The following is a 26,129-nucleotide window of genomic DNA, read 5'->3' as shown; positions in this document are numbered from 1 at the left end:
CATGTGTAACTCTGTTGTTGTGTCAAATTGCTATTCTTTATCTTGGCCAGGACACAGTTGCAAATGAGAACTTGTTCTCAACTGGCCTACCTGGTTTAATAGAAGTGAAATATATTTATTTTTTATATTGGCAATAGAATGGCCTTACTGAATAGCTCAGTAACTTACAATGTGGCACCGTCATAGGATGCCACCATTCCAACAAGTCTGTTAGCCAAATTTCTGCCTTACTAGAGTTGCCCCTGTTATTGTGAAGTGGAAACGTCTAGGAGCAACAACGGCTTGGCTGCAACGTGGTAGACCATCAGGACACAGATGGAGTCCATGATCACTGGGCAGCCCCCTGGGAGATCAGCACCATGTCTCTGGGACTGGCTCACAGGTAGGGTGGAACACAGACAACGCTTGGTGTTTTGGATTGATTAGGATCCCATTAAATGACGCCAACTAGTCTTATAACAAAAGACATTACAAACACTTTATAATTTACTCACATCAATATGTAGTGTGTGTTGCCGATGATTATATCATGCTGTCTGAAACCTGGTGTGGATTTCCTCAGCATTCGTCACTACCCCTGAGGCAGCACCTCCCTCTGTCGTATTCATAGAAGACCTGAAAGGCTGCTATGGCAGATCCTGACTTGTTTCTGTTTCCTCAGTTTGTCCCGCTACAAGCTGAAGTTCAGCCCTGACAAAGTGGATACCATGATCGTTCAAGCCATCTGTAAGTACCTCCTCTTAGACCAGGGATGGGCATCTTTGATGGGGGTGGGGGCCACAAAAACCTCACGAGGGGCCGCAACACATCTCACATCATTACCCACCCCCCCACACCTTGCAAGGAAAACATTTTAGCGGCCCCCTCACGTGACAGTGAAGAGAATTGAACTTTTAGTGTTCATTTCCTACAATTCTGCTATAGACTGTAGGCACATTAGTGCAGTTTTTAAGATGGCTGATCAATGGGCCCTGGTCGGTAATTTGACTACTGTGATTGGTAAGTTAGTCGAACGGGTTAACTTATCAATAACACAACAAAACGCTGACAGGCCAATGAGGTGAGTTCTCTCCCCAGTACAGGGATGTGGGTCCGCGGGCCTACAGGAGGTGGGCCAGTGGAAGCCTGTTGCTCATCCCTGTCTTACTCTGTCCATGTAAAGGGACAACATAAAACAACTAGTATTATGGTCTGTAGACAGGTGTGACTAGTATTATGGTCTGTAGACAGGTGTGACTAGTATTATGGTCTGTAGACAGGTGTGACTAGTATTATGGTCTGTAGACAGGTGTGACTAGTATTATGGTCTGTAGACAGGTGTGACTAGTATTATGGTCTGTAGACAGGTGTGACTAGTATTATGGTCTGTAGACAGGTGTGACTAGTATTATGGTCTGTAGACAGGTGTGACTAGTATTATGGTCTGTAGACAGGTGTGACTAGTATTATGGTCTGTAGACAGGTGTGACTAGTATTATGGTCTGTAGACGGGTGTGACTAGTATTATGGTCTGTAGACGGGTGTGACTAGTATTATGGTCTGTAGACGGGTGTGACTAGTATTATGGTCTGTAGACGGGTGTGACTAGTATTATGGTCTGTAGACGGGTGTGACTAGTATTATGGTCTGTAGACGGGTGTGACTAGTATTATGGTCTGTAGACGGGTGTGACTAGTATTATGGTCTGTAGACGGGTGTGACTAGTATTATGGTCTGTAGACGGGTGTGACTAGTATTATGGTCTGTAGACGGGTGTGACTAGTATTATGGTGTGTAGACGGGTGTGACTAGTATTATGGTGTGTAGACGGGTGTGACTAGTATTATGGTGTGTAGACGGGTGTGACTAGTATTATGGTGTGTAGACGGGTGTGACTAGTATTATGGTGTGTAGACGGGTGTGACTAGTATTATGGTGTGTAGACGGGTGTGACTAGTATTATGGTGTGTAGACGGGTGTGACTAGTATTATGGTGTGTAGACGGGTGTGACTAGTATTATGGTGTGTAGACGGGTGTGACTAGTATTATGGTCTGTAGACGGGTGTGACTAGTATTATGGTCTGTAGACGGGTGTGACTAGTATTATGGTCTGTAGACGGGTGTGACTAGTATTATGGTCTGTAGACGGGTGTGACTAGTATTATGGTGTGTAGACGGGTGTGACTAGTATTATGGTGTGTAGACGGGTGTGACTAGTATTATGGTGTGTAGACGGGTGTGACTAGTATTATGGTGTGTAGACGGGTGTGACTAGTATTATGGCTGTAGCTCAGTAGCAGGGGTAACTAGTATTATGGGCTGTAGCTCAGTAACAGGTGTGACTAGTATTATGGTCTGTAGCTCAGTAACAGGTGTAACTAGTATTATTGCTGTAGCAGGGGTAACTAGTATTATGGGCTGTAGCTCAGTAGAAGGTGTAACTAGTATTATGGGCTGTAGACAGGTGTGACTAGTATTATGGCTGTAGCTCAGTAGCAGGTGTAACTAGTATTATGGGCTGTAGACATTTGTGACTAGTATTATGGGCTGTAGACAGGTGTGACTAGTATTATGGGCTGTAGCTCAGTAGCAGGTGTAACTAGTATTATGGGCTGTAGACAGGTGTGACTAGTATTATGGCTGTAGCTCAGTAGCAGGGGTAACTAGTATTATGGGCTTTAGCTCAGTAACAGGTGTGACTAGTATTATGGGCTGTAGACAGGTGTGACTAGTATTATGGCTGTAGCTCAGTAACAGGTGTAACTTGTATTATGGGCTGTAGACAGGTGTGACTAGTATTATGGCTGTAGCTCAGTAGCAGGTGTAACTAGTATTATGGGCTGTAGCTCAGTAGCAGGGGTAACTAGTATTATGGGCTGTAGACAGGTGTGACTAGTATTATGGGCTGTAGCTCAGTAACAGGTGTGACTAGTATTATGGGCTGTAGCTCAGTAGCAGGTGTGACTAGTATTATGGGCTGTAGACAGGTGTGACTAGTATTATGGCTGTAGCTCAGTAACAGGTGTAACTAGTATTATGGGCTGTAGACAGGTGTGACTAGTATTATGGGCTGTAGCTCAGTAACAGGTGTGACTAGTATTATGGGCTGTAGACAGGTGTGACTAGTATTATGGCTGTAGCTCAGTAACAGGTGTAACTAGTATTATGGGCTGTAGACAGGTGTGACTAGTATTATGGGCTGTAGCTCAGTAAGAGGGGTAACTAGTATTATGGGCTGTAGCTCAGTAAGAGGGGTAACTAGTATTATGGGCTGTGGACAGGTGTGACTAGTATTATGGGCTGTAGACAGGTGTGACTAGTATTATGGCTGTAGCTCAGTAACAGGTGTAACTAGTATTATGGGCTGTAGACAGGTGTGACTAGTATTATGGGCTGTAGCTCAGTAAGAGGGGTAACTAGTATTATGGGCTGTAGCTCAGTAACAGGTGTAACTAGTATTATGGGCTGTAGACAGGTGTGACTAGTATTATGGGCTGTAGCTCAGTAACAGGTGTGACTAGTATTATGGGCTGTAGCTCAGTAACAGGTGTAACTAGTATTATGGGCTGTAGACAGGTGTGACTAGTATTATGGGCTGTAGCTCAGTAACAGGTGTGACTAGTATTATGGGCTGTAGCTCAGTAACAGGTGTAACTAGTATTATGGGCTGTAGACAGGTGTGACTAGTATTATGGGCTGTAGCTCAGTAGCAGGGGTAACTAGTATTATGGGCTGTAGCTCAGTAACAGGTGTGACTAGTATTATGGTCTGTAGCTCAGTAACAGGTGTAACTAGTATTATGGGCTGTAGACAGGTGTGACTAGTATTATGGCTGTAGCCAGGTGTGACTAGTATTATGGCTGTAGCTCAGTAACAGGTGTAACTTGTATTATGGGCTGTAGACAGGTGTGACTAGTATTATGGCTGTAGCTCAGTAGCAGGGGTAACTAGTATTATGGGCTGTAGCTCAGTAGCAGGGGTAACTAGTATTATGGGCTGTAGCTCAGTAACAGGTGTGACTAGTATTATGGTCTGTAGCTCAGTAACAGGTGTAACTAGTATTATGGCTGTAGCAGGGGTAACTAGTATTATGGGCTGTAGCTCAGTAACAGGTGTAACTAGTATTATGGCTGTAGCTCAGTAGCAGGGGTAACTAGTATTATGGGCTGTAGCTCAGTAACAGGTGTGACTAGTATTATGGCTGTAGCAGGGGTAACTAGTATTATGGCTGTAGCAGGGGTAACTAGTATTATGGGCTGTAGCTCAGTAACAGGTGTAACTAGTATTATGGCTGTAGCTCAGTAACAGGTGTAACTAGTATTATGGCTGTAGCAGGGGTAACTAGTATTATGGGCTGTAGCTCAGTAGCAGGGGTAACTAGTATTATGGCTGTAGCAGGGGTAACTAGTATTATGGGCTGTAGCTCAGTAGCAGGGGTAACTAGTATTATGGGCTGTAGCTCAGTAACAGGTGTGACTAGTATTATGGGCTGTAGCTCAGTAACAGGTGTAACTAGTATTATGGCTGTAGCAGGGGTAACTAGTATTATGGGCTGTAGCTCAGTAAGAGGTGTAACTAGTATTATGGCTGTAGCTCAGTAGCAGGGGTAACTAGTATTATGGGCTGTAGCTCAGTAACAGGTGTGACTAGTATTATGGTCTGTAGCTCAGTAACAGGTGTAACTAGTATTATTGCTGTAGCTCAGTAACAGGTGTAACTAGTATTATTGCTGTAGCAGGGGTAACTAGTATTATGGGCTGTAGCTCAGTAGCAGGTGTAACTAGTATTATGGGCTGTAGCTCAGTAACAGGTGTGACTAGTATTATGGGCTGTAGCTCAGTAACAGGTGTAACTAGTATTATGGGCTGTAGCTCAGTAACAGGTGTGACTAGTATTATGGGCTGTAGACAGGTGTGACTAGTATTATGGGCTGTAGCTCAGTAACAGGTGTGACTAGTATTATGGGCTGTAGCTCAGTAACAGGTGTGACTAGTATTATGGGCTGTAGCTCAGTAACAGGTGTAACTAGTATTATGGGCTGTAGACAGGTGTGACTAGTATTATGGGCTGTAGCTCAGTAACAGGTGTGACTAGTATTATGGGCTGTAGCTCAGTAACAGGTGTAACTAGTATTATGGGCTGTAGCTCAGTAACAGGTGTGACTAGTATTATGGCTGTAGCAGGGGTAACTAGTATTATGGCTGTAGCAGGGGTAACTAGTATTATGGGCTGTAGCTCAGTAACAGGTGTAACTAGTATTATGGGCTGTAGCTCAGTAACAGGTGTAACTAGTATTATGGGCTGTAGACAGGTGTGACTAGTATTATGGGCTGTAGCTCAGTAACAGGTGTAACTAGTATTATGGGCTGTAGCTCAGTAACAGGTGTGACTAGTATTATGGGCTGTAGCTCAGTAACAGGTGTAACTAGTATTATGGGCTGTAGCTCAGTAACAGGTGTAACTAGTATTATGGGCTGTAGCTCAGTAACAGGTGTAACTAGTATTATGGGCTGTAGCTCAGTAACAGGTGTAACTAGTATTATGGGCTGTAGCTCAGTAACAGGTGTAACTAGTATTATGGGCTGTAGCTCAGTAACAGGTGTAACTAGTATTATGGGCTGTAGCTCAGTAACAGGTGTAACTAGTATTATGGGCTGTAGACAGGTGTGACTAGTATTATGGGCTGTAGACAGGTGTGACTAGTATTATGGGCTGTAGCTCAGTAACAGGTGTAACTAGTATTATGGGCTGTAGCTCAGTAACAGGTGTAACTAGTATTATGGGCTGTAGACAGGTGTGACTAGTATTATGGGCTGTAGCTCAGTAACAGGTGTGACTAGTATTATGGGCTGTAGCTCAGTAACAGGTGTAACTAGTATTATGGGCTGTAGACAGGTGTGACTAGTATTATGGGCTGTAGCTCAGTAACAGGTGTGACTAGTATTATGGGCTGTAGCTCAGTAACAGGTGTGACTAGTATTATGGGCTGTAGCTCAGTAACAGGTGTAACTAGTATTATGGGCTGTAGCTCAGTAACAGGTGTGACTAGTATTATGGGCTGTAGCTCAGTAACAGGTGTAACTAGTATTATGGGCTGTAGCTCAGTAACAGGTGTAACTAGTATTATGGGCTGTAGCTCAGTAACAGGTGTAACTAGTATTATGGGCTGTAGCTCAGTAACAGGTGTGACTAGTATTATGGGCTGTAGCTCAGTAACAGGTGTAACTAGTATTATTGCTGTAGCAGGGGTAACTAGTATTATGGGCTGTAGCTCAGTAACAGGTGTAACTAGTATTATGGGCTGTAGCTCAGTAACAGGTGTAACTAGTATTATGGGCTGTAGCTCAGTAACAGGTGTAACTAGTATTATGGGCTGTAGCTCAGTAACAGGTGTAACTAGTATTATGGGCTGTAGCTCAGTAACAGGTGTAACTAGTATTATGGGCTGTAGACAGGTGTGACTAGTATTATGGGCTGTAGACAGGTGTGACTAGTATTATGGGCTGTAGCTCAGTAACAGGTGTAACTAGTATTATGGGCTGTAGCTCAGTAACAGGTGTAACTAGTATTATGGGCTGTAGACAGGTGTGACTAGTATTATGGGCTGTAGCTCAGTAACAGGTGTGACTAGTATTATGGGCTGTAGCTCAGTAACAGGTGTAACTAGTATTATGGGCTGTAGACAGGTGTGACTAGTATTATGGGCTGTAGCTCAGTAACAGGTGTGACTAGTATTATGGGCTGTAGCTCAGTAACAGGTGTGACTAGTATTATGGGCTGTAGCTCAGTAACAGGTGTAACTAGTATTATGGGCTGTAGCTCAGTAACAGGTGTAACTAGTATTATGGGCTGTAGCTCAGTAACAGGTGTAACTAGTATTATGGGCTGTAGCTCAGTAACAGGTGTAACTAGTATTATGGGCTGTAGCTCAGTAACAGGTGTGACTAGTATTATGGGCTGTAGCTCAGTAACAGGTGTAACTAGTATTATGGGCTGTAGACAGGTGTGACTAGTATTATGGGCTGTAGCTCAGTAACAGGTGTAACTAGTATTATGGGCTGTAGCTCAGTAACAGGTGTAACTAGTATTATGGGCTGTAGACAGGTGTGACTAGTATTATGGGCTGTAGCTCAGTAACAGGGGTAACTAGTATTATGGGCTGTAGACAGGTGTGACTAGTATTATGGGCTGTAGCTCAGTAACAGGTGTAACTAGTATTATTGCTGTAGCTCAGTAACAGGTGTAACTAGTATTATTGCTGTAGCAGGGGTAACTAGTATTATGGGCTGTAGCTCAGTAGCAGGTGTAACTAGTATTATGGGCTGTAGACAGGTGTGACTAGTATTATGGGCTGTAGCTCAGTAACAGGTGTGACTAGTATTATGGGCTGTAGCTCAGTAACAGGTGTAACTAGTATTATGGGCTGTAGACAGGTGTGACTAGTATTATGGGCTGTAGCTCAGTAACAGGTGTGACTAGTATTATGGGCTGTAGCTCAGTAACAGGTGTAACTAGTATTATGGGCTGTAGACAGGTGTGACTAGTATTATGGGCTGTAGCTCAGTAACAGGTGTGACTAGTATTATGGGCTGTAGCTCAGTAACAGGTGTGACTAGTATTATGGGCTGTAGCTCAGTAACAGGTGTAACTAGTATTATGGGCTGTAGACAGGTGTGACTAGTATTATGGGCTGTAGCTCAGTAACAGGTGTGACTAGTATTATGGGCTGTAGCTCAGTAACAGGTGTGACTAGTATTATGGGCTGTAGCTCAGTAACAGGTGTGACTAGTATTATGGGCTGTAGCTCAGTAACAGGTGTAACTAGTATTATGGGCTGTAGACAGGTGTGACTAGTATTATGGGCTGTAGCTCAGTAGCAGGTGTAACTAGTATTATGGGCTGTAGCTCAGTAACAGGTGTAACTAGTATTATGGGCTGTAGCTCAGTAACAGGTGTGACTAGTATTATGGGCTGTAGCTCAGTAACAGGTGTGACTAGTATTATGGGCTGTAGCTCAGTAACAGGTGTAACTAGTGTTTTGATCTGTGCAGCTCTGCTGGATGACCTGGACAAGGAGCTCAACAACTACATCATGCGCTGTAGGGAGTGGTACGGCTGGCACTTCCCTGAGGTGGGGAAGATCATCACTGACAACCTGGCCTACTGCAAGAGTGTCCGGAAGATAGGCGCTCGTACCAACGTGGCAACCACCGACCTGTCTGAGCATCTCCCCGAGGAGGTGGAGGCAGAGGTCAAACTGGCTGCAGAGATCTCCATGGGAACGGAGGTGTCAGAGGACATCGGCAACATGCACCTGTGTGACCAGGTGATAGAGATTACAGAGTACCGCACCCAACTGTACGACTATCTGAAGAACACGCTCCCAACCTGACTGTCATGGTGGGGGAACTGGTAGGGGCACGGCTCATCTCACACGCTGGTGAGTCATGATCTAACGGCCAATCACACAGCAGGAATCATTCACAACACAAAACAAGCAGTGATTATGATGACTATATGTCACAATCCTGATACCTGATGCTTTTCAGTCACTACCTCATCTGAGCTTGAATTAAAACCTTTTACCTAGACACCTGTAATAGGCAGCTGGAAACGCCCAAACTGCTCCTAAATTATCTGGTTCTCTCTGACAGGGTCCCTGTTGAACCTGGCAAAGCACCCGGCCTCCACAGTCCAGATCCTGGGAGCAGAGAAGGCCCTGTTCAGAGCCCTGAAGACGCGCAGAGACACGCCCAAATATGGTCTCATCTACCACGCCTCTCTGGTGGGACAGACCTCGGCCAAGAACAAGGGCAAGGTGAGGCTTTTGTTCCAGCCATCACTAGAAGTAGAATGTCTCTCCACACTACAGTACTGCTGTCGTGTTCCAGGTGTGATCTAGTTCTAATCAGAATGTCTCTCCACTCTACAGTACTGCTGTCATGTTCCAGGTGTGATCTAGTTCTAATCAGAATGTCTCTCCACTCTACAGTACTGCTGTCATGTTCCAGGTGTGATCTAGTTCTAATCTGAATGTCTCTCCACTCTACAGTACTGCTGTCATGTTCCAGGTGTGATCTAGTTCTAATCAGAATGTCTCTCCACTCTACAGTACTGCTGTCATGTTCCAGGTGTGATCTAGTTCTAATCTGAATGTCTCTCCACTCTACAGTACTGCTGTCATGTTCCAGGTGTGATCTAGTTCTAATCAGAATGTCTCTCCACTCTACAGTACTGCTGTCATGTTCCAGGTGTGATCTAGTTCTAATCAGAATGTCTCTCCACTCTACAGTACTGCTGTCGTGTTCCAGGTGTGATCTAGTTCTAATCAGAATGTCTCTCCACTCTACAGTACTGCTGTCATGTTCCAGGTGTGATCTAGTTCTAATCAGAATGTCTCTCCACTCTACAGTACTGTTGTCGTGTTCCAGGTGTGATCTAGTTCTAATCAGAATGTCTCTCCACTCTACAGTACTGCTGTCATGTTCCAGGTGTGATCTAGTTCTAATCAGAATGTCTCTCCACTCTACAGTACTGCTGTCATGTTCCAGGTGTGATCTAGTTCTAATCAGAATGTCTCTCCACTCTACAGTACTGCTGTCGTGTTCCAGGTGTGATCTAGTTCTAATCAGAATGTCTCTCCACACTACAGTACTGCTGTCATGTTCCAGGTGTGATCTAGTTCTAATCAGAATGTCTCTCCACTCTACAGTACTGCTGTCATGTTCCAGGTGTGATCTAGTTCTAATCTGAATGTCTCTCCACTCTACAGTACTGCTGTCATGTTCCAGGTGTGATCTAGTTCTAATCAGAATGTCTCTCCACTCTACAGTACTGCTGTCATGTTCCAGGTGTGATCTAGTTCTAATCAGAATGTCTCTCCACTCTACAGTACTGCTGTCGTGTTCCAGGTGTGATCTAGTTCTAATCAGAATGTCTCTCCACTCTACAGTACTGCTGTCATGTTCCAGGTGTGATCTAGTTCTAATCAGAATGTCTCTCCACTCTACAGTACTGCTGTCATGTTCCAGGTGTGATCTAGTTCTAATCTGAATGTCTCTCCACTCTACAGTACTGCTGTCATGTTCCAGGTGTGATCTAGTTCTAATCTGAATGTCTCTCCACTCTACAGTACTGTTGTCATGTTCCAGGTGTGATCTAGTTCTAATCTGAATGTCTCTCCACACTACAGTACTGTTGTCATGTTCCAGGTGTGATCTAGTTCTAATCTGAATGTCTCTCCACACTACAGTACTGCTGTCATGTTCCAGGTGTGATCTAGTTCTAATCTGAATGTCTCTCCACACTACAGTACTGTTGTCGTGTTCCAGGTGTGATCTAGTTCTAATCAGAATGTCTCTCCACTCTACAGTACTGCTGTCGTGTTCCAGGTGTGATCTAGTTCTAATCAGAATGTCTCTCCACTCTACAGTACTGCTGTCGTGTTCTAGTCAAGCTTCTTTCTCTCCTCTCAGATCTCCAGGATGCTGGCAGCCAAAGCATCTCTGGCGATCCGCTACGATGCCCTGGGAGAGGACACAAACGCTGAGATGGGAGTTGAGAACCGTGCCAAGCTGGAGGCCAGACTACGCCACCTAGAGGAGAAGGGAGTAAGTAGCTCTCTCTCTGCCCCTTACTACTAGAGGCCCAAAACAACCAGCCCACATGAGATGCCAATCAGTGATGATGATGACTAATGTCAACAGTCCTGAAACTACCTGATGCTTTTCAGTCACTACCTCAACTGAGCTTGCATTAATAACCTCACTCATTATTTTAAAAATCTGAAAACATACAAGTGTTATACATAGTTTTAAATATGAACTTCTTGTGAATCCAACCACTGTCAGATTTCAAAAGTCTTTACGGCGAAAGCATACCAATGTGATTATTTGAGAACATCGCCCAGCAGACAAATCATTACAAAACAGTAACCAGCTAAGCAGAGTTGCACAAGTCAGAAATTGAGAGAAAATGAATCCCTTACCTTAGTGAAACCATATGAAGATCATCTAAGACTTTCATTTATTCAATAAATCTTCCTTTTGTTCGATAGTCTCTATATCCAAAAACCTCTGTTTTTGTTTTCTTCAGTAATCCACGGCTCAGTTACAACAGGCAGACAAAATATCCCAATTGTATCCGTCAAGTTCATAGAAACATGTCAAACAATGTTTTATATTCCATCCTCAGGTTGTTTTTAGCCTGAATAATCGATAATATGTCAACCGGACAATAACGTTGTCAATATAAGCAAGAAAGGCACGCTCTCGGGATTGAGCATGAAAAAGCTCTGACACTGTAGGGTCCAGTCATTCAGACTACTGTTACTCCTGCATTTTTCAGAATAACACACCTGAAACCATTTCTAAATACTGCTGACATCTCGTGGAAGGCATAGGAACTGCATAGCAACAGTCATAAGTCAAAGGATACTGTAATGGCATTGTATAGAGAACTAGAACAAACAACCAAAAATCTACTTCCTGGGTGGATTTTTTTCTCAGGTTTTCACCTGCCAAATCAGTTCTGCTATACTCAGACATTATTTGAACCACTTTGGACACTTTTGAGGGTTTTCTATCCAAATCTATGCATATCCTAGCTTCTGGGACTGAGTAGCAGGCAGTTTAGTTTGGGCATGCTTTTCATCCAAAATTCCCGAATGTTGCCCCCTACCCTAGTGAAGTTAAACAGTGATATCCTGCTAGTCCCCTACTCTGCTAGTCCCCTACTCTACTAGTCCCCTACTCTGCTAGTCTCCTACTCTACTAGTCCCCTACTCTGCTTGTCCCCTACTCTGCTAGTCCCCTACTCTACTAGTCCCCTACTCTGCTAGTCTCCTACTCTACTAGTCCCCTACTCTGCTAGTCTCCTACTCTACTAGTCCCCTACTCTGCTAGTCCCCTACTCATCTCCTACTCTGCTTGTCCCCTACTCATCTCCTACTCTACCGGTCCCCTAATATTGTACTGACCCTGGTTTATCCCTTCAGATCAGAAGAATCAGTGGAACAGGCAAAGCCATAGCGAAGTCTGACAAATACCAACACGAGGCGAGTTAACCCTGGAGACTACTGTATTGGGTAACTAACCTTCTGTCGTCTCTCTGGTAACTAACCTTCTGTCGTCTCTCTGGTAACTAACCTTCTGTCGTCTCTCTGGTAACTAACCTTCTGTCGTCTCTCTGGTAACTAACCTTCTGTCGTCTCTCTGGTAACTAACCTTCTGTCGTCTCTCTGGTAACTAACCTTCTGTCGTCTCTCTGGTAACTAACCTTCTGTCGTCTCTCTGGTAACTAACCTTCTGTCGTCTCTCTGGTAACTAACCTTCTGTCGTCTCTCTGGTAACTAACCTTCTGTCGTCTCTCTGGTAACTAACCTTCTGTCGTCTCTCTGGTAACTGACCTTCTGTCGTCGCCGTCTGTCGCGCCTCTCTGGTAACTAACCTTCTGTCGTCTCTGGTAACGTCGCCGTCTGTCGTGCCTCTCTGGTAACGTCGCAGTCTGTCGCGCCTCTCTGGTAACGTCGCCGTCTGTCGCGCCTCTGGTAACGTCGCCGTCTGTCGCGCCTCTCTGGTAACGTCGCCGTCTGTCGCGCCTCTCTGGTAACTAACCTTCTGTCGTCTCTGGTAACGTCGCCGTCTGTCGTGCCTCTCTGGTAACGTCGCCGTCTGTCGCGTCTCTCTGGTAATGTCGCCGTCTGTCGCGCCTCTGGTAACGTCGCCGTCTGTCGCGCCTCTGGTAACGTCGCCGTCTGTCGCGCCTCTGGTAACGTCGCCGTCTGTCGCGCCTCTGGTAACGTCGCCGTCTGTCGCGCCTCTGGTAACGTCGCCGTCTGTCGCGCCTCTGGTAACGTCGCCGTCTGTCGCGTCTCTCTGGTAATGTCGCCGTCTGTCGCGCCTCTGGTAACGTCGCCGTCTGTCGCGCCTCTGGTAACGTCGCCGTCTGTCGCGCCTCTGGTAACGTCGCCGTCTGTCGCGCCTCTGGTAACGTCGCCGTCTGTCGCGCCTCTGGTAACGTCGCCGTCTGTCGCGCTTTCTGGTAACGCCGCCGTCTGTCGCGCCTCTGGTAACGTCGCCGTCTGTCGCGCCTCTGGTAACGTCGCCGTCTGTCGCGCCTCTGGTAACGTCGCCGTCTGTCGCGCCTCTGGTAACGTCGCCGTCTGTCGCGCCTCTGGTAACGTCGCCGTCTGTCGCGCCTCTGGTAACGTCGCCGTCTGTCGCGCCTCTCTGGTAACGTCGCCGTCTGTCGCGTCTCTCTGGTAACTAACCGTCTGTCGCGCCTCTCGTAACGTCGCCGTCTGTCGCGCCTCTCTGGTAACGTCGCCGTCTGTCGCGCCTCTCTGGTAACGCCGCCGTCTGTCGCGCCTCTCTGGTAACGCCCGTCTGTCGCGCCTCTGGTAACGCCGCCGTCTGTCGCGCCTCTGGTAACGCCGCCGTCTGTCGCGCCTCTGGTAACGCCGCCGTCTGTCGCGCCTCTGGTAACGCCGCCGTCTGTCGCGCCTCTGGTAACGCGCCGTCTGTCGCGCCTCTCTGGTAACGCCGCCGTCTGTCGCGCCTCTCGTAACGCGCCGTCTGTCGCGCCTCTCTGGTAACGCCGCCGTCTGTCGCGCTCTCTGGTAACGCCGCCGTCTGTCGCGCCTCTCTGGTAACGCCCGTCTGTCGCGCCTCTCTGGTAACGTCGCCGTCTGTCGCGCCTCTCTGGTAACGTCGCCGTCTGTCGCGTCTCTCTGGTAACTAACCGTCTGTCGCGCCTCTCGTAACGTCGCCGTCTGTCGCGCCTCTCTGGTAACGTCGCCGTCTGTCGCGTCTCTCTGGTAACGTCGCCGTCGGTCGCGTCTCTCTGGTAACGTCGCCGTCTGTCGCGTCTCTCTGGTAACGTCGCCGTCTGTCACGTCTCTCTGGTAACGTCGCCGTCTGTCGCGTCTCTCTGGTAATGTCGCCGTCGGTCGCGCCTCTGGTAATGTCGCCGTCTGTCGCGTCTCTCTGGTAACTAACCTTCTGTCGCGCCTCTCTGGTAACGTCGCCGTCTGTCGCGCCTCTGGTAACGTCGCCGTCTGTCGCGCCTCTCTGGTAACGTCGCAGTCTGTCGCGCCTCTCGTAACGTCGCCATCTGTCGCGCCTCGTTGCCGTCTGTCGCGCCTCTCTGGTAACTGACAGTCTGTCGCGCCTCTCTGGTAACGTCGCCGTCTGTCGCGCCTCGTCGCCGTCTGTGTTATGTGATTAAACTGATTAATCATGTAACTGTAATTACTTAAGGAAGTCAGGGCACTAAGGAAAATATTCAGATTAGTTAGTTTTCCTAATAACTTTCAGAAATGTAATATCTGATCAGTCTTCTGATTAATGAATTATTAAATTTTAAATAGTTGGTTATCTGCACGAACCCAGTCTTCACTGAGTCATCCATACATCAATTGTCTTAAAATAATTGATTTACTAAGTAATTCACAGAAATGCGTCACACAAACAAACAAAATAAATATATTTACAAAGACATGATACAGGGCATGTGCCCTAGTGGGCTAAGTAGTTTTCCACTTTAATTTGGAGTGGGACTCCAAATCCAGACTTTTAGATGAACTAACTTCTTAGTAATGACTCGGGACGTGGGGTTTGATACGAAAGCTTCTTTTTGTAAGAATACTTGTTTACGTTACATTTAACAACAATTGTTTTGGTACAGAGCAATGCAGGTAAGATGCTGTCGGAAAGTCAGCCACAATCACTCGCACTTGCACATAATTGGCGTGTTATCACTCATTCCTCTCGCAAGTCATTCTGGGACTTGCAGTCAAAAAGCGCAATTCAACACAACGTAATACAACTACATATGCAAATAAATCCAAAGAAATATCTCTAGACACAGCTCAAAGAATAAACTTAAACATTGACTCTGTAACACATTACATTTACAACATCCCCCCCCCACTTCCCGATGAACAATTGTGTTCATCTAGATCTCTAGGCGGTATATCAACTGAATAGGTCTCCTCAACAAAGTTCCTGAAGCAGTACGTACTGAACATGATCTAACTAGGCCATCTCGGCCTGGAAAGAGTCCCTCAATCTTTCCTAGTTTCCAGGTTTGTCTGGGTGTGTTGCAGCGGTGTGCTGACTTTAGATCCAGTAAGTAGTCTCTTCAACTGTTCCAGAAACTGGTCACAAGTCTTTGCCTGTACTTCCATCTGCGTCTCATTTCCCGCTTGTTTAACGTTGGGTGCTGAGTGTCACTTGCTCCAGAATGCATCACCTTCTCATGGTGGTACTGTATCAGCAATTCTGAGTATCTGGACTTATTGGGCAGAACCCATGGGTGCTGCTCTCTGAATGTAAATTTGGACTGTTGCAGTCTTCCTCCTACACTGAGCAGTTCGTGTTCGTCCAGGAAAGGTTTCATTTCTCTGATTTTACAGTCATTGTTTAGGCTTTTTCCTGCCTTAAGTAGTTTGATCTCCTGTCCGAAACTATGTTGTTGTTTGACCTTAATCCAGTACTTTTCTGCATCGAACAGTTCGTCAGCAGTCAATTCACCTTGCATCTTTATGGTTGTACGAGCATTGGCTATGAATCTCTTTATCCAGGCGGTGACTCTGAACACTCTTTTCAGTTTGCTGTACTTTTCAAGCTCCAACACAGGTTCAGTGCTGTCTGTGCTGTTTGCTGCGAGTTGTACAGTAACCTGTCAACTGGACTTGAGTTCTATATTCACCTCATCCGGAACCTTGTTATCATCAGTCTCTTCGGACTGATTGGGTGATGTCAGATTTCTGGGTCCATTCCACCATAGCTCGCTCTGTGTCAACTTTCAAACAGTTTGTCCTCTGGTAGCGAGGTCGGCTGGATTAGTTTTCCCTTCAATATATGACCATGACTCTGGATTGGTCAAGGACTGGATCTCCGTCACTCTGTTCGCAATAAACTGTTTCCATTTCTGAGCTGAGCTGCAAATCCAATGCAGCATGATCAAGTCTGTCCACATTTTGATCTGTTTTTCTTCCATTTTCAGTGTGGTCATCAGGTTGTTTGCTAGTCTCGCTCCAATCACAGCTCCCATGAGCTCCAGGCGTGGCAGCGTCATTTTCTTAAGTGGGGCTACCCTGGACTTGGATTCACTTGCATCACAGAACACGTGTAGTTTCAGGGTGTGGTTATTCTGTGGCCGCATGTCTGTTCTGTACCACCTTGGTATGGTGAGCTGGTGTAACTGGGGTAGTTCTGAACACCACTGTTGCTATTCTCGTGTCAGATCAGGTGGTAATTCTTTGTCCCAGCTGAGTCCCCTCTCCCACATTTCCTGGAACATGCACTTGATCCTGATGGTGAAGGGAGTTAAGAAACCAAGAGGGTCGAAGATACGTGCAGACGACTGCAGAACACTTCTCTTTGTGTTTTCCTTTAGCCTTAGAATGCTCAGTAACGGCCTTAGGTCACACAAAGTCATCCGTTTCCGGCCTCCATACCTAAAACCTTCAGCACTAATCCTTGTGTTTGTAATGTCAACGGGTGGTCAGTTGTCGTACTCTCCTCCCATTTTGTTTTCAATTCAGGAGAATTGGTCATCCATTTGCAGCGGTCCATGCCTGCAATCCACAGCATTCGCTTTGCAGTTGTTGTCACAATGTAAGCCTCTTAAACATTGCGTGACCTTGCAATGAAGTCCTCTACGTAGAGTGATTCTCTCAGTATCTCCAACTTCTGGTTCGGTTTCAGGTGCTTCCTGATTGTAGCTGCCAGCAAAAATGGACTTTGGGAAGCTCCAAATGCCACTCTTTCATCCTCAGCACATGCAGCTCCTCTTCATTTTCTCCCCTTGGTGGGCCAGTGAGCCATAGAAATCTCACGGCGTCTGTCTCTCTCTCTGCTAGGGATATCTGCAGGAAAGCTTTCTTGATGTCTGCCATGAATGCGATCTCATGTAGTCTGAACTTTATCAGAACACTGAGCAGATCCGGATTCAGGTTCGGTCCTGTGAGTAGACAGTCATTGAGAGATGGACAGCCATCTTCATGGGACGAGGCATCAAACACCACTCTCAGTTTTGTCACCTTATCTTCTCGGAGTACTGCATGGTGAGGTAAGTAGTATTTTACACTGTCTGCACTTGATGCGTTGTCCTTGGGCACGTCCTCTGCCATATCTTGTTGTAAGTAAGTCCTCTACTACTTCATTGTATCTGCTGTACAATGTCACATCCTTAAGTCGTTTCTTCAGACCTTCAAACCGTTTCTTGGCGATTCTATAGTTGTCTTGGAGTTCTGGCATTTCTCGTTTCCATGGCAACTCCACATGGTATCGCCCATCTTTGAAGGTGGTTGTTTCCTCAAACCTTTGTAGAGCCTCGTTTTCCTCTGAGTTCTGTGTCCTCTCGCTTAGAATACCCAGAGACTCAAGCTCCCAGAATGCATGCAGTTGCTTGGAGACTAGTGTCTTCATCAAGTGGGATGAACATGCAGGTTGCCTCGGCGACACTTGACATGGAGACGGGTCCCTACACCGACCATCCAAAGGTGCTCTCTAAAGCAACTAGCGTGTCTGTCAGTCACTCCACTCTGCCTGATACTATCTGGCAGTAGTAGCCTGCTCCTATCAGGACAGAGAGTTCAGGATCATTGTCATCTCCTGGAAAGTCTGCGAGCTGCAGTCCCCTTTTACTGAGCTCATGCTGAATCCGTTCACCAGGAACCTTCATCACAGCTGTGCACACTTGTGGGGTTTCAATTGCCTCCATCTCTATTCTCTGCTGTTTGTCCCAGACATTCTCCAAGATGACTTTCACTGTGTTGCGTTGGGACGTTGCTGGGGCAGAGGAGCCAAACGTGTGAAGAGTGAGTGCCTCTTGTCTGATTACTGGTAGCTTCAAGCCCTTCACAAGGTTTTCATGTATGAAGCTTCTCTGACTGCCTCCATCTAGTAAGCAACGAGCTGTCTTCCTGCCTGATGGGCCTTCTACCCATGCCTTTGCCATTTGTAGCAACACAGTGTTCTGTCCATCTGGTTTCATCTTCACTGAATGGGGAATAACTGAGGAAACAACAGCGTCTACAGAAACAGTAGGGGGTTGCACCTCACTCCTCTCACTGGTACACACAGCAATGTGATGTCTGCTTCAGAAACAGTAGGGGGTTGCACCTCACTCCTCTCACTGGTACACACAGCAATGTGATGTCTGCTTCAGAAACAGTAGGGGGTTGCACCTCACTCCTCTTACTGGTACACACAGCAATGTGATGTCTGCTTCAGAAACAGTAGGGGGTTGCACCTCACTCCTCTCACTGGTACACACAGCAATGTGATGTCTGCTTCAGAAACAGTAGGGGGTTGCACCTCACTCCTCTCACTGGTACACACCGCAATGTGATGTCTGCTTCAGAAACAGTAGGGGGTTGCACCTCACTCCTCTTACTGGTACACACAGCAATGTGATGTCTGCTTCAGAAACAGTAGGGGGTTGCACCTCACTCCTCTTACTGGTACACACAGCAATGTGATGTCTGCTTCAGAAACAGTAGGGGTTGCACCTCACTCCTCTTACTGGTACACACAGCAATGTGATGTCTGCTTCAGAAACAGTAGGGGTTGCACCTCACTCCTCTCACTGGTACACACAGCAATGTGATGTCTGCTTCAGAAACAGTAGGGGTTGCACCTCACTCCTCTTACTGGTACACACAGCAATGTGATGTCTGCTTCAGAAACAGTAGGGGTTGCACCTCACTCCTCTTACTGGTACACACAGCAATGTGATGTCTGCTTCAGAAACAGTAGGGGTTGCACCTCACTCCTCTTACTGGTACACACAGCAATGTGATGTCTGCTTCAGAAACAGTAGGGGGTTGCACCTCACTCCTCTTACTGGTACACACAGCAATGTGATGTCTGCTTCAGAAACAGTAGGGGGTTGCACCTCACTCCTCTTACTGGTACACACAGCAATGTGATGTCTGCTTCAGAAACAGTAGGGGGTTGCACCTCACTCCTCTCACTGGTACACACAGCAATGTGATGTCTGCTTCAGAAACAGTAGGGGGTTGCACCTCACTCCTCTTACTGGTACACACAGCAATGTGATGTCTGCTTCAGAAACAGTAGGGGTTGCACCTCACTCCTCTCACTGGTACACACAGCAATGTGATGTCTGCTTCAGAAACAGTAGGGGTTGCACCTCACTCCTCTTACTGGTACACACAGCAATGTGATGTCTGCTTCAGAAACAGTAGGGGGTTGCACCTCACTCCTCTCACTGGTACACACAGCAATGTGATGTCTGCTTCAGAAACAGTAGGGGGTTGCACCTCACTCCTCTCACTGGTACACACAGCAATGTGATGTCTGCTTCAGAAACAGTAGGGGGTTGCACCTCACTCCTCTTACTGGTACACACAGCAATGTGATGTCTGCTTCCACATGTTGCACATGACACATCTTTGACTTTACAGAATTTTGACTTTACAGAATTTTGCTATGTGTCTCTGTCCTAAACATACAAAGCATCTTCCCATGTTCTTTAGTTTCTCTTTGCGTGTAGCAATATTGTAGTCAGGGCAGTTTTCTGATTTGTGATCTGCACTGTCACAAAATAGACACGTTTGTTCCTTCTGGCTGGCTGTATGCAGTGCTGCAGCAGAGGGCATGTTGGGTCTTGTTTTCATTTCATTGGAGAAGCATGACTTGTTCCATGGTTTGCTCTCTTTCTGTTGGTTGTATGATCTTGTCATTTGTAGCGCTCTTTCCCTGCTCTGAACCTCCTTCTGTAGGAAACTGATAGTCTCAGACACTTTCCATTCATCATCTACTCCCCTCTGACGACTATAGTCGAGCTATGTCCTCTGGAATCATCTGCAGTAAGATTGGGAATAGTAGGCTTCCATAGGTTTCTGACACTACACCCAGTGATTCCAGGCTCCTAATCTGAATTTCACATTCATCATATAGCTGCCTCAATGCATTTAGATCAGAGGATTTCTTCACAGGTGTGAGATTCAGCAGCTTTGACATATGAGCACTAATCACAAGGTCTTTCCTTCCAAATCTGCTCTTGAGTAGAGTGATTGCACCTACCAGGTGGCGTGGCGAGAATCTGTCTCCTCACCACGCGCTCTCACCACTGGTGTCCCCCAGGGCTCTGTTCTAGGCCCTCTCCTATTCTCGCTATACACCAAGTCACTTGGCTCTGTCATAACCTTACATGGTCTCTCCTATCATTGCTATGCAGACGACGCACAACTAATCTTCTCCTTTCCCCCTTCTGATGACCAGGTGGCGAATCGCATCTCTGCATGTCTGGCAGACATATCAGTGTGGATGACGGATCACCACCTCAAGCTGAACCTCGGCAAGACGGAGCTGCTCTTCCTCCCGGGGAAGGACTGCCCGTTCCAAGATCTCGCCATCACGGTTGACAACTCCATTGTGTCCTCCTCCCAGAGCGCTAAGAACCTTGGTGTGATGCTGGACAACACCCTGTCGTTCTCAACCAACATCAAGGCGGTGGTCCGTTCCTGTAGGTTCATGCTCTACAACATCCGCAGAGTACGACCCTGCCTCACACAGGAAGCGGCGCAGGTCCTAATCCAGGCACTTGTCATCTCCCGTCTGGATTACTGCAACTCGCTGTTGGCTGGGCTCCCTGCCTGTGCCATTAAACCCCCTTCAACTCATCCAGAACGCCGCAGCCCGTCTGGTGTTCAACCATCCCAAGTTCTCTCACGTCACCCCGCTCCTCCGTTCTCTCCACTGGCTTCCAGTTGAAGCTCGCATCCGCTACAAGACCATGGTGCTTGCCTACGGAGCTGTGAGGGGAACGGCACCTCAGTACCTCCAGGCTCTGATCAGGCCCTACACTCAAACAAGGGCACTGCGTTCATCCACCTCTGGCCTGCTCGCCTCCCTACCACTGAGGAAGTACAGCTCCCGCTCAGCCCAGTCAAAACTGTTCGCTGCTCTGGCCCCCCAATGGTGGAACAAACTCCCTCACGACGCCAGGACAGCGGAGTCAATCACCACCTTCCGGAGACACCTGAAACCCCACCTCTTTAAGGTATACCTAGGATAGGATAAAGTATTCCCTCTCACCCCCCCCCCCTTTAAGATTTAGATGCACTATTGTAAAGTGACTGTTCCACTGGATGTCATAAGGTGAATGCACCAATTTGTAAGTCGCTCTGGATAAGAGCGTCTGCTAAATGACTTAAATGTAATGTAAATGTAATTGCGTTATCATAGTTCCTGTCTGTTAACATCAGTCCTGATACTGCCTTTGCAGCTGGTCCAGTGAGATATGTTTTCAAATAGATAAACTTCTCTTTTTTACACAGTGAATCATTGTTGTGAATAGCAGTCTCATACTGGCTCCAAAACTCCTGCCACATACTCCATAGAATTTCTCAATAATCAATGTCGGTAGCCTGACTGATTGTCTCTGTGATATGTTTGAGTTGGTGTCACTCACCCGGGCTGGTAGTGGATTGACATCCGGTTTCTTCTTTATCACTCTTTGTGCACGACTCTTCAGCATGATAATGCGCTCTTTATAATCCTCCGTGCATGCAATCTCTGCCTCCAATCCGTCCAATGGCGTTAACTCTTCAATTCCACGATCGAGTTCAAACATACTGTCCTCCTTAACTGATAACAATTCCAACAACGTACTTAAGTGATCGGTATCTGGATTTGACTGGGATATTTCCACGTCAATCTGATTCAAAATCCGCGTTGTTGCGCCTCGAATGGTACCCCGCTTTCGTCTCATTCTTTCTGCTTCATGCCGACGTTCCTCCTCAGCCATTTCAGCCACTTCTTCGTCGCAGCTCATATCCCAGGTTTCGGCACCAAATTTTAGACTAACTAACTTCTTAGTAATGACTCGGGATGTCGGTTTTGATACGAAAGCTTCTTTTTGTAAGAATACTTGTTTACGTTACATTTAACAACAATTGTTTTGGTACAGAGCAATGCAGGTAAGATGCTGTCGGAAAGTCAGCCACAATCACTCGCACCTGCACATAATTGGCGCGTTATCACTCATTCCTCTCGCAAGGCATTCTGGGACTTGCAGTCAAAAAGCGCAATTCAACACAGCCCAATACAATTACATATGCAAAGATATCTCTAGACACAGCTCAAATAATAAACTTAAACATTGATAAACTTAAACATTGACTCTGTAACACATTAAAGTTACAACACAGACTTCCATGGTTTGACAGCACATTCAACAATGTAAAGAAAAAAGTATTTAAGAATATTTCATTCATTCAGATCTAGCATGTGTAATTTTAGTTTCCCTTTATTTTTTTGAGCAGTATATTTACAAAGAAAGGAGGATGTGCCCTAATGGCGGCTTGTTAGACAGTGATAATTATAACAATTGAAATGCTAATCCTTCGCATATAAACGCTCACTCATTCGGGAATTATTGCAATCAATATATATATTTACGCTCAGTGTGTCGTCGGTATCTCTGTTGAAACGTTTGTTTCTGTTGGAGAGTTTGTCCGCTCTCTCTCCTGTCGTGGTTAGAATGGCTGGTTCAGTGACATTCATTCATGTCGTTATAGGATAGATAATTTGGCTGTTGGTTTTCGCGTTCAATGATACCGAATTCCTAGCTGCAGACTAGTAATTAATATTAAAGACTTGTTCTAAATCGACTTGCTACTGCTCGATTAAAACATCTTGGTCGACCAACAGCCTTTAAACCAATCAATCGACCGTCGGCTAATTACCAACTGTGCTGTTAACTAACGTTCTGTCATGTCTCCGTAGTGAGGTGAAGGTGTACGACCCCTCAGGAGACTCCACCCTCCCCTCTGTTTCCAAGAAGAGGAAGTTTGAGGAGGTGGAGGAGGAAGAGGTGGCCACACCGGTGACAGTCAAAACCAAGAAACCCAAGAAAGAACCTGTGGAAGGTCAGTTGAGGAACTCTTAGCCAGAATCCTGTTGTATAACACAACCCATAACATGATACCATAATACACCATCCATCCTGTTCTATAACACAACCCATAATACACCATCCATCCTGTTATATAACACAACCCATAATACACCATCCATCCTGTTATATAATACACCATCCATCCTGTTATATAACACAACCCATAATACACCATCCATCCTGTTATATAATATACCATCCATCCTGTTATATAACACAACCCATAATACACCATCCATCCTGTTATATAACACAACCATAATACACCATCCATCCTGTTATAGAACACAATCCATAATACACCATCCATCCTGTTATAGAACACAATCCATAATACACCATCCATCCTGTTATATAACACAATCCATAATACACCATCCATCCTGTTCTATAACACAACCCATAATACACCATCCATCCTGTTATATAACACAACCCATAATACACCATCCATCCTGTTATATAATACACCATCCATCCTGTTATATAACACAATCCATAATACACCATCCATCCTGTTATATAATACACCATCCATCCTGTTATATAACACAACCCATAATACACCATCCATCCTGTTCTATAACACAACCCATAATACACCATCCATCCTGTTATATAACACAACCCATAATACACCATCCATCCTGTTATATAATACACCATCCATCCTGTTATATAACACAATCCATAATACACCATCCATCCTGTTATATAATACACCATCCATCCTGTTATATAACACAACCCATAATACACCATCCATCCTGTTCTATAACACAACCCATAATACACCATCCATCCTGTTATATAACACAACCCATAATACACCATCCATCCTGTTATATAATACACCATCCATCCTGTTATATAACACAACCCATAATACACCATCCATCCTGTTATATAATATACCATCCATCCTGTTATATAACACAACCCATAATACACCATCCATCCTGTTATATAATATACCATCCATCCTGTTATATAACACAACCCATAATACACCATCCATCCTGTTATATAACACAACCCATAATACACCATCCATCCTGTTATATAACACAACCCATAATACACCATCCATCCTGTTATATAATATACCATCCATCCTGTTATATAACACAACCCATAATACACCATCCATCCTGTTATATAACACAACCCATAATACACCATCCATCCTGTTATATAATACACCATCCATCCTGTTATATAACACAACCCATAATACACCATCCATCCTGTTATATAACACAACCCATAATACACCATCCATCCTGTTATATAACACAACCCATAATACACCATCCATCCTGTTATATAATACACCATCCATCCTGTTATATAACACAACCCATAATACACCATCCATCCTGTTATATAACACAACCATAATACACCATCCATCCTGTTATAGAACACAATCCATAATACACCATCCATCCTGTTATAGAACACAATCCATAATACACCATCCATCCTGTTATATAACACAATCCATAATACACCATCCATCCTGTTCTATAACACAACCCATAATACACCATCCATCCTGTTATATAACACAACCCATAATACACCATCCATCCTGTTATATAATACACCATCCATCCTGTTATATAACACAATCCATAATACACCATCCATCCTGTTATATAATACACCATCCATCCTGTTATATAACACAACCCATAATACACCATCCATCCTGTTCTATAACACAACCCATAATACACCATCCATCCTGTTATATAACACAACCCATAATACACCATCCATCCTGTTATATAATACACCATCCATCCTGTTATATAACACAATCCATAATACACCATCCATCCTGTTATATAATACACCATCCATCCTGTTATATAACACAACCCATAATACACCATCCATCCTGTTCTATAACACACCATCCATCCTGTTATAGAACACAATCCATAATACACCATCCATCCTGTTATATAATACACCATCCATCCTGTTATAGAACACAATCCATAATACACCATCCATCCTGTTATATAACACAATCCATAATACACCATCCATCCTGTTATATAATACACCATCCATCCTGTTATATAATAGACCATCCATCCTGTTATATAATAGACCATCCATCCTGTTATAGAACACAATCCATATCATGAGACCGGTTCTCAGCCGTCTTAAGTGCTATTGTCTCACGGTGGTTTCTGTTTTCATTCAGAACCAGAGGCTTCAACGGCATCAGAAGAAACTCCCAAGAAGAAGAAAAAGAAGTCTAAGAAAGCCGAGGAGGAGGCGGTGGACGTAGAGGAAGAGGAGGCGGCCGTCTCTCCCACAGAGGAAGTACGTAGCTGATGGGGACATGCCTCCAGAATATATATATTCCTGCTCATCTAAGCCGTTCTGCCTGAACGAACATACTAATTTGTTATTTCTTGTGATTTACAGTCAAAGAAGAAGAAAAAGGTCAAGGAGGAAAAGGGAGATGAATCTGGTTGGGGAGAAACTGGATTATATTAGAACTTTTAGTTGTCGTTGTATCTACCAGGGCCAGACTGACTCGTATCTGACCGTTTAAAGACTAGAGAACTGGAGACGGAGGTTATTTCAGAATGACCAGCAGCTGATCTGTTATGAGACTTGATGATGGTGTATAAATCCTCCTGTGGATTTGAGTTTAAGATGAACCTTTAGTTTACTGTAACCTCTTATTATTACTAATCAACTAAAGACCCAATAGACTGTCTACAATATCAATGTCCATGTTAAATGCACTTCTTCCCTCCACTGGTTTAATGATGTGCCTTTTTTAAAAGATGGGTTTTTCTGCTGTCTTTGTCCATAAGTGATTAAATCCATTTTCTCAGTCAGCGGTATTTCCTTTCATTCCAGCTATGGTGAATTCAGACCCCTAGACTTTGTCCACCTTTTGTTACGTTACAGCCTTATTCTAACATGATTCAATCGTTTTTTTCCCATCAATTTACACACGATACCCCAAATGACAAAGCTAAATAAGTTTAGAAATGTGTGTACATTTATTCAAAATACAAAACTAATATATCGCATTTAGTCACTTCACCCCTTCCTACATGTGCAAATTACCGCAACTAACCAGTACCCCCTGTATATAGACTCCACACTGACTCAGTACCGGTACCCCCTGTATATAGACTCCACACTGACTCGGTACTGGTACCCCCTGTATATA

General features: G+C 45.3%; 1 non-coding gene and 1 pseudogene across 1 annotated transcript; both read left to right on the top strand.

The window, feature by feature from the left end:
- The first annotated feature begins 138 nt into the window (after nt 1-138).
- Nucleotides 139-25,788, top strand: LOC124025143 (annotated as a pseudogene).
- On the top strand, nt 8,473-8,552 carry LOC124025145. The gene has a single exon (XR_006837158.1). It is a non-coding gene; the product is annotated as a small nucleolar RNA SNORD11B (small nucleolar RNA).
- Nucleotides 25,789-26,129: the final 341 nt, after the last annotated feature.

This window comes from Oncorhynchus gorbuscha, unplaced genomic scaffold (assembly GCF_021184085.1).
Source record: "Oncorhynchus gorbuscha isolate QuinsamMale2020 ecotype Even-year unplaced genomic scaffold, OgorEven_v1.0 Un_scaffold_2199, whole genome shotgun sequence".
In the NCBI taxonomy this organism is placed as follows: Eukaryota; Metazoa; Chordata; class Actinopteri; order Salmoniformes; family Salmonidae; genus Oncorhynchus; species Oncorhynchus gorbuscha.
This window is presented reverse-complemented; position numbering and strand designations above follow the sequence as displayed.